The sequence below is a fragment of the Sus scrofa genome, chromosome 11 (assembly GCF_054392235.1).
Source record: "Sus scrofa isolate SSC_HxYL_T2T_F1_AM1 chromosome 11, Sscrofa_HxYL_maternal_Yorkshire_Landrace_v2.0, whole genome shotgun sequence".
NCBI lineage: Eukaryota > Metazoa > Chordata > Mammalia > Artiodactyla > Suidae > Sus > Sus scrofa.
Window position 1 is genome coordinate 80,933,760 of NC_139393.1, and position 12,002 is coordinate 80,945,761.

The window sequence follows — 12,002 nt, forward strand, 5'->3', positions numbered from 1 at the left end:
TAGGCACACCGTGCCTTGCCTAGCCTGATGATTCTTTCCCTAGATTAAAAAAAGTGAGAGTGAAGAATAAAGCAATTAAAGTATAACCCACTCACGACCCCTAACAGCCCACGTGGTGGTCCCGAAGGTAGGTCATACAGGCAAGATCTCCATCCAAAGAGAGGGCCTGCCAGTCTGCACACTATAGGCGATTCCGAATCCCGCCTTCTGCCTCCATGATCCACTCAGACTCCACCTTGTTCCCTTTAAAAACCGTCACGGTGTGGAGTTTGATTGTGGCTGAGTGGGTTAAGAACCCTATATAGTGTCCACGAGGATGCGGGTTCAATCCCTGGTCTCACTCAGTGGGTTCAGGATCTGGCGGTGCCGTATGTTATGGTGTAGGTTGCAGGTGTGACTTGGCTCCGGTGTGGCGTCGGACTAAACTGCAGCTCTGATTTGACCCCTGGCCTGGGAACATCCACGTGCCGCAAGTGCAATCGCAAAAACAAAAAAGAAAAAAAAAATGTCATGGCTGAGCAGAACCTTCAGTGTTGGTCTCAGGCCATGAGTCTGCCTTCTCCCCAGATCACCAGCTTTTCTGTTTAAGGCACCTTTCCTTTCTACCGACACCTGCTCCACGATTATTGGCTTTTGAAGGGCGAGCAGCCTCGTCTGAGTTCACTACCAGCAGCCCTGTGCCTGAGACCTGGAGAGGACTTTGGTGAGAACTGCTCGTCATCCAGAAAGGCATTTACCTGCCTAACGAGGTGGTGTTTTTCCGCACATAAAAACAAAACAAGAGCTGCCGTGTTACTCGGAGAGAGATGCTACTCAGCTACATGACCGTTTCGAGCCGGCATCTCTCTTCCTCCCTGGAGCTTCCCTTCCTTCCCTCGTGGCTGCACTACGGTTGCAGGACCTTCAAACATGGTGCCCTCGAGTCATTTTGTTCAAAACAAATGAAAGAAGATGTGTCTCTAGTCAGAGGGGAAAAGCCGTGCCAGCAGCTCCCAGGAGTTTTTTCCAAATACGCTACATGACAGGATAGAACATGTGTCCAACTCTAGACACAGAGAGATAAAGGGGTCTCTCCCAGGTGTCTCCTAAAATGAGCGTCTGTGGACAAAGCAGAAGGCGGGGGGGGGACTGAGGCAGGCAACAAACAACGCCTGTCACACGAGGTTTGAGGGACAGACTGTGACATCCGTGTTTGACATATGCTGCAAGTAAATGGGGCTCTAGCAGGTAATGAATGAGTCATTATCAAAAGACTCGGGAGGAAATCGCCGCAACAGGAGAGAAGATCACTCTGCCCAGGATGAAGAAGGTAACCTGGGCAGGAAAAGAGGAGAGGAAGAGAAATCCAGAAAGAGCGTATAGCAGCGTGTGCCAGCAGGTGTGCACAGCCGTCCTGTGGCAGCTGGAGCCTGCTTCTTCAAAAAACATTAGGGAAGTGTAGTTGTGGTGTTCATTTTAAGGTCACTTTCGTGAATATTTGGCTATAATGATCAACATTTGTTCATATTTGTGACACTGAGTGGTTAGGGCGAAGTTGCGATTGCAGAGTTAATTTCAGGGTAGGGTTCTGGGAAGATGCTGATGGTCAACCGGGGTTAGAGAGCAGGTGCGGGCGGGGGTTGGACTAGGGGTTTGGGACTGGCATACACACACTGTGGTATGGGACTGACCGACCAGTGGGCACCTGCTGTATAGCACTGGGAACTCCACCCAGTATTCTGGGGTCATCTACGTGGGAAAAGAATCTGAAAGAGAATGGATGTAGGTACATGTATAACTGAGTCACTTTGTTGTGCAGCAGGAATGATCCCAACCTTGAAAATCAAGGATACTTCAATGAAACTTTTAAAAAGAAAACACTACTGCTTATTCTGACCAGAACCACGCTGAGCCACCCTTTAGATACTGGCACGAATTACAGAGGAACTTCATTATTCATGAGAATCAGAAAGCCAGTCCTATTGGCGATGGCCTAAGGGGCCAATTAGGTTGGGAGCGATAAAGAACCCCATTCTCATTGGTATTGCTTCATGCTGCTCTGCTGCGGTGGCACTAGCTGGCTAATATATGCGCTGCACCCCTGGAACTTAATGGGAAAGACTCATCATTGCTTTTATTCCATGACATATAATCCCAGAAATGATTTTTAAGTCTATCCATTTACTTGAAATAGTTTATTGAATTGTACAAAATGAACAAGGCAAAAATTAATATCTCAATTTCTTGAGGAAGGATTTGGAACTACTGAGACATTTTAAAGGTGTTTTTGTTGCTTCGATTTTTCTCTTTTTTGTTTCTTCTAAAATTAACAGATATTTTAAAAATTTATTGAAGTGTAATTGATTTACAACATTGTGTTAATTTCTACAGCACAGCAAAGTGATCCCGCTATGTGTATATATATATGTATGTATACTGTATGTATGTATACACACACCCTTTTTTATATTCTCCCACATTATGATTTATCACAGGATATTGAATGTAGCTCCACATAGTTCCCTATGCTATACAGTAGAACCTTGTTTATCCGTTCTATAGATATTATAAAATTAAATGATATTGATGCCCCCTCTCTGAATGAGCTATTATCATTGGAGGGTGGGAAGATAGAGGTAAACCAAGAATGGATATTTAACTTGTAAACAATGAAAAAAATACTTTTTTTTTTTTTTTTTTTTTTTTTTGCTTTTTAGGGCCACACCCACAGCATATGGAGGTTCCCAGGCTAGGGATCAAATCGGAGTTAGAGCTGCAGGCCTACACCACAGCCACAGCAACACCAGATCCTTAACCCACTGAGAAGGCCAGGGATTGAACCTGTGTCCTCAAGGACACAAGTCAGATTTGTTACCGCTGAGCCACAATGGGAACTCCTCAATACATTTTAATACGGGATTCCTTTTGGTGATGATTTTACTATAAGTAAGATATGCTAACTTTTTTATGACTGCACCCACGCATATGGAAGTTCCTGGGCCAGGGACTGATTCCGAGTTGCAGCTGTGTCTACGTCACCGCTGTGGCAATGCCCGATCCTTTAACCCACTGCTGGTCAGGGGATGAACCCATGCCTCTGCAGCAACCCAAGGTGCTGCAGTTGGAGTCTTTTTTTTTTTTTTTTTTTTTGGCTTTTTAGAGCTGTACCTGCGGCATATGGAAGTTCTCAGGGTAGCTGCCAGCCTACACCACAGCCACAGCAACTCAATATCCAAGCTGTGTCTTCAACCTACAGCTCACGGCAATTCTGGATCCTTAACCCACCGAGCAAAGCCAGTGAAAGAACCCACATCCTCATGGTTACTAGCCGGGTTTGCTACCACTGAGCCAGAATGGGAACTCCTGAAGTTGGATTCTTAACCCACTGCACCATAGCGAGAACTCCTGAGCTATGCTAATTTTTCATAAATAAACTATTTTACTATACTGGGTTGTGTATTTTTGACATTACATTTCTAAAAGCAAGTTTTAGGTTTTGATCACTATCTTGAAGTTTTAATTTTTAAAAAGACCTTCAAGAACATTTTTATTTTGAAGCTGATATGACTCATGTTTGAATAATATACATAAAGTAACACGGAGTCCAGGGACCTGCCATTCTAGGTCAGGCTCACATTCCACATGCGTGTGAATGTTCTCTTTCACAATTTCGCTGATGGATGATAAATTAAAGAGAGATTTACATTGCCAATGAAGTCAGAATTTACTGTGAATAAATCATAAAAATGGAACAAGGAAAATGACTTTTAAATTCTGAACGTGCCTCATATATCAGGCAGGAGTTGGTTTGGAGGTAGGAACAACTGAGGACTCCCAGCATGGAAAGGTACTTGCCTCGCGTCCTGTACAAGATGCTCCAAACACTGTTCCAAAGCCTGTTTTGCTGCAGCACAATCCACATAAGCTCCAGGCATGCTATATCTTATGTCGCGTGCCCATGAAAACTTAACATAATTAGGTAATCATGCATCAGGCTTAACTCCTCTCACTAACTTTGATAATAATTGCCCACCAAGGGAGATCCCATTGTGGCACAGTGAAAACGAATCTGACTAGTATCCATGAGGTTGCGGGTTCGATCCCTGACCTCACTCAGTGGGTTAAGGATCTGGCGTTGCCGTGAGCTGTGGTGGAGGTCACCAGTGTGGCTCAGATCCCACATTGCTGTGACTGTGGTGTAGGCTGGCAGCTGTGGCTCCAATTCAACTCCTAGCCTGGGAACTTACATATGCCATGGGTGTGGCCCTAACAAAAAAAAAAAAAAAAAAACAATTGCCCACCAAATTCTCCTCATCCTGTTTCAGGGCAAATTAGCTCAAGGATGTGGTCCCTTCTTTTCTGAGACGTGGAGTGACCATGTGACTGAGAACCAGTTAAGGGGAGTGAATGAAAGTCAAGGTTTCCGCTCAACCTGGAATCAAGTCGAATGTCAGTCAGCGGGGGAAGGGATGCAGAACTGTAGACCACTCCTGCCTGGGAAGACGACTCAGCACTAAGAGAGGACTAACCACGAGTAAATGCAGCAACCTGGGCGCATCTCAAAACAGTATTGCAGAGTCAAGCCCACAAAGAAGAGTACGTGTATTATTCCATTAATGGAAACTGCTCAAAGCACAAACTAATCCACGGTGATAAAACCAGATCAGTGGCTGCCTCGGGAGAGAATGAGGAAGGACTGAAGGATGTCATTACAAAGAGCCACCGGGAAAAGCACTGGGAACAATAGTCAGGTCCTCTGTCCTGCTTATGATGTTTCCGTAGGTTTGTGTGTTTGTCAAGATTTTCCATATTGTGCATTTGAAATATGTACTGTTTATTATTTGTCAAGTGCTCCTCATTATAGCTGTTTAAAAAGAGCTACATAGCAGAGTAAGGGGCAAGTTAAACATGTATCTATGCATTTAAAATGGAAAATGCTGATTTTGTGTATGAAGGTACATATGGGTATAACAGGTGTTTGAAAAGTAGTTTAGAAACTGTGCTTCTCTGCCTCTCCTTATCACATCAAGCCCAGATTCTTGACCCTCTTCTGGATTTTATTTACCACCACTTTTCTCCAACCCGCATATGCCCTGTGTCTTAGCCAGACTACACGACTCAGCATCTCCTCGATAGATGATGCAATGCCATGCCTTTATTTTATTCCCATCCTGCTCTCGCTTTACAACTTACTTTTCTCCAACTTCCTTTGCTATGGACAAGGCTCAAGTGAACTTCCCACCCTTTCTGGTTCTTTCCCAAGTTGTGTTCAATTTATATATATATTTGTTCCAATAGCACTTGGTATACACTAAGTTTAGAATTTTTTATATGATATTAAGCCAAAGTAGGAATATTTTCATTCATCCCAGATGCCCAGCACCAAATCTGGTCCGTAGCAGTTGCCAGGGAGCCTCAAACAGGTAGAGAGTAAAATAATAAATGAATGCATACTCTTATTAAAAATTTTAGTAAAAAGAAATTACTTCTGACAAAATAAATGTGATGGGCACTTCAAAACTGAGTACTTCTAAATGTCATGGCCATCCCACAAAATAGGTATTTTTACCCACCTTTTGAAAATAAAGGAATTGAGCTCAGAAAGGTAAAGGATTTTCCTAAGGCCAGGGGGCTAACTGATGGCGGAGTTAGAACTGAAAGCCAAGTTTGTTCTTGGTTCAAGGTCTGCACTTTAAGGTGGCAAAAGGATCGTCCTGATCCAATGGTTTTTCCATCCATACTTGCTTCCATCATCGTTCTGACTACACAGTTTATGTTCTGGAGTCAGATGTCTTTATCACCAGCTCTTGACTTTTCTTCAAAACATTCCAAATTTGTTTTTGGAAGGAGGCACCTACTCAGATATCAGCATGGTTGTCTCTTAACACTGTCCTCAACCCACATGCACCTGGACCTTCAAAAGACCCCACTGTTTTTAATGCTTTCAAGTTATATGTGTCTTTCTTCACTATTAAAATAAAGTACACTTGGAACAAAATATGTGCACCAGAAACTTAAGACACTAGAACAAGATGTCTACACATTCCCCGACAAGAGTTATTTAAAGACGTGTCTAGGTTCTTACCGATGCAACACATGTTGGGTGGTGAGGGGAAAGGGTGGTTTAGCTGAGTGATGGTGACTTGAGGTTTTCACAGGAAAAGAGTAATAAGATTATTTGATAAGACAAATGCAGATGATCTAAAACAATCATGAAATTGCAGCCTGTAAATCACAGGTGCCTTCAGCATTCTTCCTGTTACTCAGGCTGAAAACCAGAGGTCATGTTGGACTTTTTCTCTCCCTCATCCTTCACATTCATCTTCAGCAAGTCCTGCAGATGCCACCCCCCAAGACACACCTGGATCTGGTCTTTCCCCTGTTCCCCTGCAAGCCCACCCCCCAGCCACGCTATCCTCTTGTATCACCTGGCACGGTCATAGCCTCCTACTCGACTCTCAGCTCCTTCCCTCTACTCTCCACCAGGAAGTCACTGTCATCCTCTCAAACTGAAAACAGATTAAGCACCACCTGCTTAAACTTCCAAAGACTTTCCCTCAAGCACGGGATGAAATCCAAACTCTTTCCTACATCACACGAGGTCCTGTGTGGTTTGGCCTGGCATCCACTTGCTCTACGCAGTGTTCATCTGATGACTTTTTAGGGACTTAGATTTTCTACCTCGGGTCAAGTTGGTTTTAAATTCTGCCTGGACATGGGCGTTTGTATCCCTTGTTTTGCCACTGATTCCCTTGACCCTCAGGTAAAGTCAGGACCACCCTGGTATCTGGGAGCTTGGATAACATGGACTCACAAAGCCCAGCGCTCCAGTCTGAGCATCTGCCCTGCTCCTCAGCCAACCTGCCACACAGCCCTCTACTCAAAGCCAGGTTCTCCAGATGGCTGGATGCTTGTGGCCTCGATTTCAGCCTCCAGAGAAGAGATGTCAGGATTCCCAACTGGTGAGATTTCCTTGACACTGATTGTCCTTGAATTTCCAAGTACAGTCTTCTCTAGCACTTCCAGACTCAGGGCTCCGCTATCTTATTGACCTCTTCAAAATACTACTCCTCTTCTTAAAATCATTCCACTTTTCTTTCTTGGTAATAGTTTTTTCTCATAATCTTAGATACATTTAGAACTATACTATATTTATGAGCATATTTATTTTAACTCAACAGTTATTGTTATAATTAGGCTGAGATAAACTACTCAATATTAATACATAAGTAATGTTTTGCATCATGGGTAAGAATGAAACAGTTTATTAAAGTATGATCTATTTTATTTCCTTTGAAAGTAACAAACTGAATACCATATTTGTGCTGCTAAGGTAGTATTAGGTACTAAGTGATGCTGAGGTAGTATTAGCCTTCAATTACAAACTAAGGCATTGACTCATGTATTTTGTGAACTTAACTTAGATGTGGGAAAAAAATCAATGTAAAGTTGTGGCTTAATTTCAAAATAGGTACATTAATATCAAACAGGTTAATTTGTAGTTCATGATTTGCTTAAAACTAAGAAACTCCTCCCATCATATTTTGGGCTGAGGTGAAAAAAATTCTTAAAACTTTAAAAAGTAGCAATAAGTCACAAAGGCAGTTACTTTTCAAAAGGTTGCCAAAAACTCGAGCTAGTCTAAAAAATTCAATAGGAATGGCCTAGAACCTCCAACACTGGCATAACTTAGTTTTATCTGTGTTAGTTTAATCTCTTCTTCTAGTGAAACCCGACACAAAGCTCAGAGTGTCTGCCATATGCAGCCTCCTAGGCATCTCATGCTTGTATGACATCTCTATTAAGATTATAAATTCTCTGGGGATAGTATCCCCTTAGGTAAGTTATTGCAAGACATTTGCAAGTTTGATCTCAGCTGTCACTCAAAAGGAGCAAGAAGATTTCCAAAATTAAAAATTAGAACCCAATTAATCTTCAGCATAACGTCAACATGTTTCATATTTCCTTGAGTGAGCCAAGAAATTTTGGAAGGTGACATCATGTCTGCGAAAATGTCACACCCGGCAGGAAAGATTCTTTGACTAATTAGAGTCGTCCTTTGAGGTGATACTGTGCAGGAAAAGTGTTGAAAACGTATAGTTGTCCAAAAAGGGGTAGAGGAGTCCCCTTTTCTTCCACATCACACAGGATTTGAGAGCCAGGGCTCAAGAACTCACAATTTTGTGGAACCACTGTTTGGAGGCCACGGGACACAGAGACTATAGGAATGGTTATCTGTCTGGTTTCCGGTGCATTCTATCAAAGAGAGCAGAGTGTGGCGAGAGATGAACTACAGACCTAGGGCAGTGACAATTAAATGGAGCAAATGGTTGGCATCGTTGTCGGAAAGACCAAAAGGGTTTTCGGTCCATTGGGTCGTTGAGGTCTGCACAAACCACCACTTCCTTTCACACTAATTGTTTCTGGGAGATGACTGCAAAGAATCATAGCTCCCATGAAGCGAAAAAGTCAGGTTTCTTGTATCCCAATACAATATTATTATATATTGCAGATTATTAAAAAAAATTATCAGTTTTTGGCTGCAAAATCTTATGTTTATCAGAAAGACATTTAACAGCATAAATATTTTGTTAAAGACTTTGCTTTATGTTCATCTCATTGCTAAAATAAACATGAAATAAAGATGAGAGTTAATATCAGAAATCTTTTTTTCTCTTAGAACCAATTTGTTCTTAGAGGAAGACTGCCAAAAAACTATGTTGCAATCCCTAGGTCCATCTCATTCTTTTCAACAAGCCATTAAAAAAAAAAAAAAAATAGGATGTGTTTGTGTTTTGAAAAGCTTCAATAATGCAGAAAATATGTGATATGTTTCCTTCCTCAGTTATCTCATCCTTTTATAATATAAACTGAGATTTCTTTGTGGGTCCCTTTCAGATTTATTTCCACTCATGCACAGACCACTCCCCACAAGTTGGGCACAACTTTCCAGCTTCCTGCCAGCATCCAGGCCTGGCTGCCTCACCCACCTCCACACTCCGAGGACTCTCAGCCAGCTTACCACACTCCCCCTCAAGCCTGCTGCCCTCTCCCAGCTGCTTCTCACATCTTCTTTCCCAAGCCCACGCTCCACACCCCATCAACCTCAATTCCGATTTCATGGGGTGTCTTTCTCATACACACTCATCATTCTTCTTCTCGTTTTCATACCACTTCCTGCATCAATTTTTCTAGTTCCTGTTATCTCTCATCTCGATTCTGAGAGGATTTTTCTAGATTTTTCTGGCTAACTCCATTCTACTCCTATTCTCTGTTCCTTTTTTTTCTTTTTCTTTTTCTTTTTTTTTTTTTTTTCCATTTTGGCATGCAGAAGTTCCTGGCCCAGAAGCAACCTGTGCCACAGCACTGACAATGCCAGATCCCTAACCCACAGAACCACCAGGGAACTCTCATTCCATGCCTAGTCTAATCAGTCCCACACATCGCTTCCCATTCATTTTCAAAATACAGAATTGCTGTCCACTTATCTCCTCGGAAGCACCCCCTGGCAACCCATGGGCTGACAGTCACAACCCAAGGTCACTTCCACAGCTTCTCAGGACCTGCCTGCGTAATGCAGCTTTGTAGGTTATGTCCCACGACGTCCCTGCCTGTATTTGAAACCACAGCTTCTCCTATTCCGTGCTCCCGCCTCCATGTGCTGACTCTGCCATCATACCCGCTTAAATCTGTGTCCCCGTTGTCTTCAAATAGCCCAGGTCTCCCTGCCTGCAGGCCCTGCGCACACACCACCTTTTCCTTTAACCATCGTTCTTGCCTGGCTCTCTGTTCTGAACTGCAAGAGCAACTGAATGGTCCTACTTGGTCACTTCACACTTTCCCTCTTGTGCCTCAGCCATTTGCTGGATGAATTTTACCCTCTTCCCACCAAAATCTAAATTTCTTGAAGACAATATGAGAAAAAGAATGTGTACGTGTGTATATATATATATACACACACATACGTATCCATATATATACATATATATATGACGGGGTCACTGCTGTACAGAAGAAATTGGCACAACATTGTAAATCAACTGCACTTTAATAAAATCATCAGGTAACTTTTTAAAAATAAAAAAATAAACTTCTTGAAAGGCAGAATCTTATTAATTTCTATACCCCACTTGTCTTAGAAACTTAAGGTTTATTTAAGATTGTTTAAATATTGCATATCATATATAGTCCATCAGTTTTAGCTCTAACAAGGAATTATAAATTAAGCATTATTTTTCATCAAGAAAGAAGTGGATTCTTCCATATTTGTCTTGTCAGAAAGATGAAGTCCATTGAAATAGAAACACCTGTGGTGCTTTCATTGATCCAGTACAGCTGTGACAAGTAGAAACCCTACTGGTACTTTGACAGAAAACTCAGGGCACTTGGGTCTACCGAGACCTCGCTTTACTTCCCACACCAGAACACTGAGTGTTTTACAAAGCATGACCTTAAAATTACGAGATTGATTCCACAAGCCAACTAGGAAAATTGGAATCATTATTTAATGGGCATATATCAAGTGATACCAAAACATCATAACCACTGTGATTAAGGGCATTATGAGGAGGATGAAAATACATCGAATAGAAACACTTAGCCATATGGGAAGGAAATGAGGTACTAATATATACGGGTTCAAATAAATCCTGTCGTAAGAGAATTGAAGTGAGTTCTAACAGTGATTACCAACCTCCACTCCGCCTTGACACCGTGCTTCCCCCACCCGAGGAACAGTCATTCAACCTCTTCTGGCATGTTTTTAACAGTTAGAGGCTAACAACCCTCACGGCAATCCTGTCCATTACGTATTCAATTCACACAGTTGTAAGTGCCATTTTTACAAATTTGAAAACTGGTCAAACTTTTGTCCCCAGTTCTGTATCTCTAGAGGAAAGTCTGTTTCTGTAGGTCCACTAAATGCTTCCAGCACAATGAAGCACTGATTGTGTTTACTCCAATTGTTATGCAAGTGAGAAACACCCTTCTTTCGTCAACAGTTACTAGATGACATCATTTCCACGTTACAGGGCATCCGGGATCCCCTCACACACTCTGTTGTGTTCACTCACTTCGCACTTGTTTATTGAGGAGTTGTCCGTGCAAGCATTAGGCTCTGAGCTGAGAAGGATACACAGACAGACAAGGTGATTTGCTTGCAAAGTAGCCTTCTTTATTTCTGTGCCATTATTCCACTATATTTGCACTGGGAATCTCAGATCATTTGTTTTTATCTGGACGTCTGCAGGTGTGACAGCCAACCTTGAATTATGTGGGTCTGAGACCTCTCCAAAAACGTGCCCTTGGCCAGAAGCTCCAAGAAAAACTAATACTCTACGTAAAATCCCAGTGAAAGTTTTTAAGCATGTCCTGTACACTCAAACAAAGACTACAGGGCTTGGTGTATGCGTGTGGTCTGTACAGAAAGCAAACACACAAAGGCTATCTTTTAATATTTGTCCTACACATGATAAGGTAAAGAATAAAACCTGTGCCATGTGTTCATTCCTGACTTCGATTTGGCCACCTGTACTGCGCGAGTGAGTCCAACAGTTGGCAGAAAGAGTCAATGTGAGCATAAGAAAACATCCAAGTATGGCTAGATTTTGCAGAGGAAGGGAGTTTTTCCAAGGATCACAGAATATGATATCTGTACCCACTCCTGGGGATGGAAATGAGTTATATATTCTAGCTTTCACTATTTTTTTAAGCCAAAGGAGAGATGTGATGAGTCCAACTCATAAAAATTCAGAATACACACATATTCTCTAACAGACGTGGTGGCCTGCTCTTTCAAACAGCTGAATTAGAGGAACTTGGAAGACCAAACCCAGCGCCCTGACTGCCTCTCTGAAGCCAGCCGTATAAATGATTTTAATTACCCCGGCATAAGTGGAACCACAGAACAACGATTTGGAGCTTATCACACCTTCAGCTGCCACTGCTAGCTTCCTGGACACAGGTCAATGGTAAGGTCTTGAACTTGAAACTTGCATCAGCCTGACGGCTCAGCCTCCACTGGG

At 42.4% G+C, this 12,002-nt stretch overlaps 1 protein-coding gene across 11 annotated transcripts in view; it reads right to left on the bottom strand.

Moving 5' to 3' along the window:
* Positions 1-12,002, bottom strand: part of LOC146398709 (uncharacterized) — an 843,865-nt gene that overhangs the window by 612,098 nt on the left and 219,765 nt on the right. The window contains exon 3 of one of the 11 annotated variants that reach the window (XR_014819886.1): positions 10,015-11,100. The exons of the other annotated variants lie outside the window; for them this stretch is intronic. The gene's annotated coding sequence lies outside the window, so the exon portion shown is untranslated. Of the gene's footprint in view, positions 1-10,014; positions 11,101-12,002 lie in introns of those variants that run through there. 11 annotated transcript variants of the gene reach the window in all.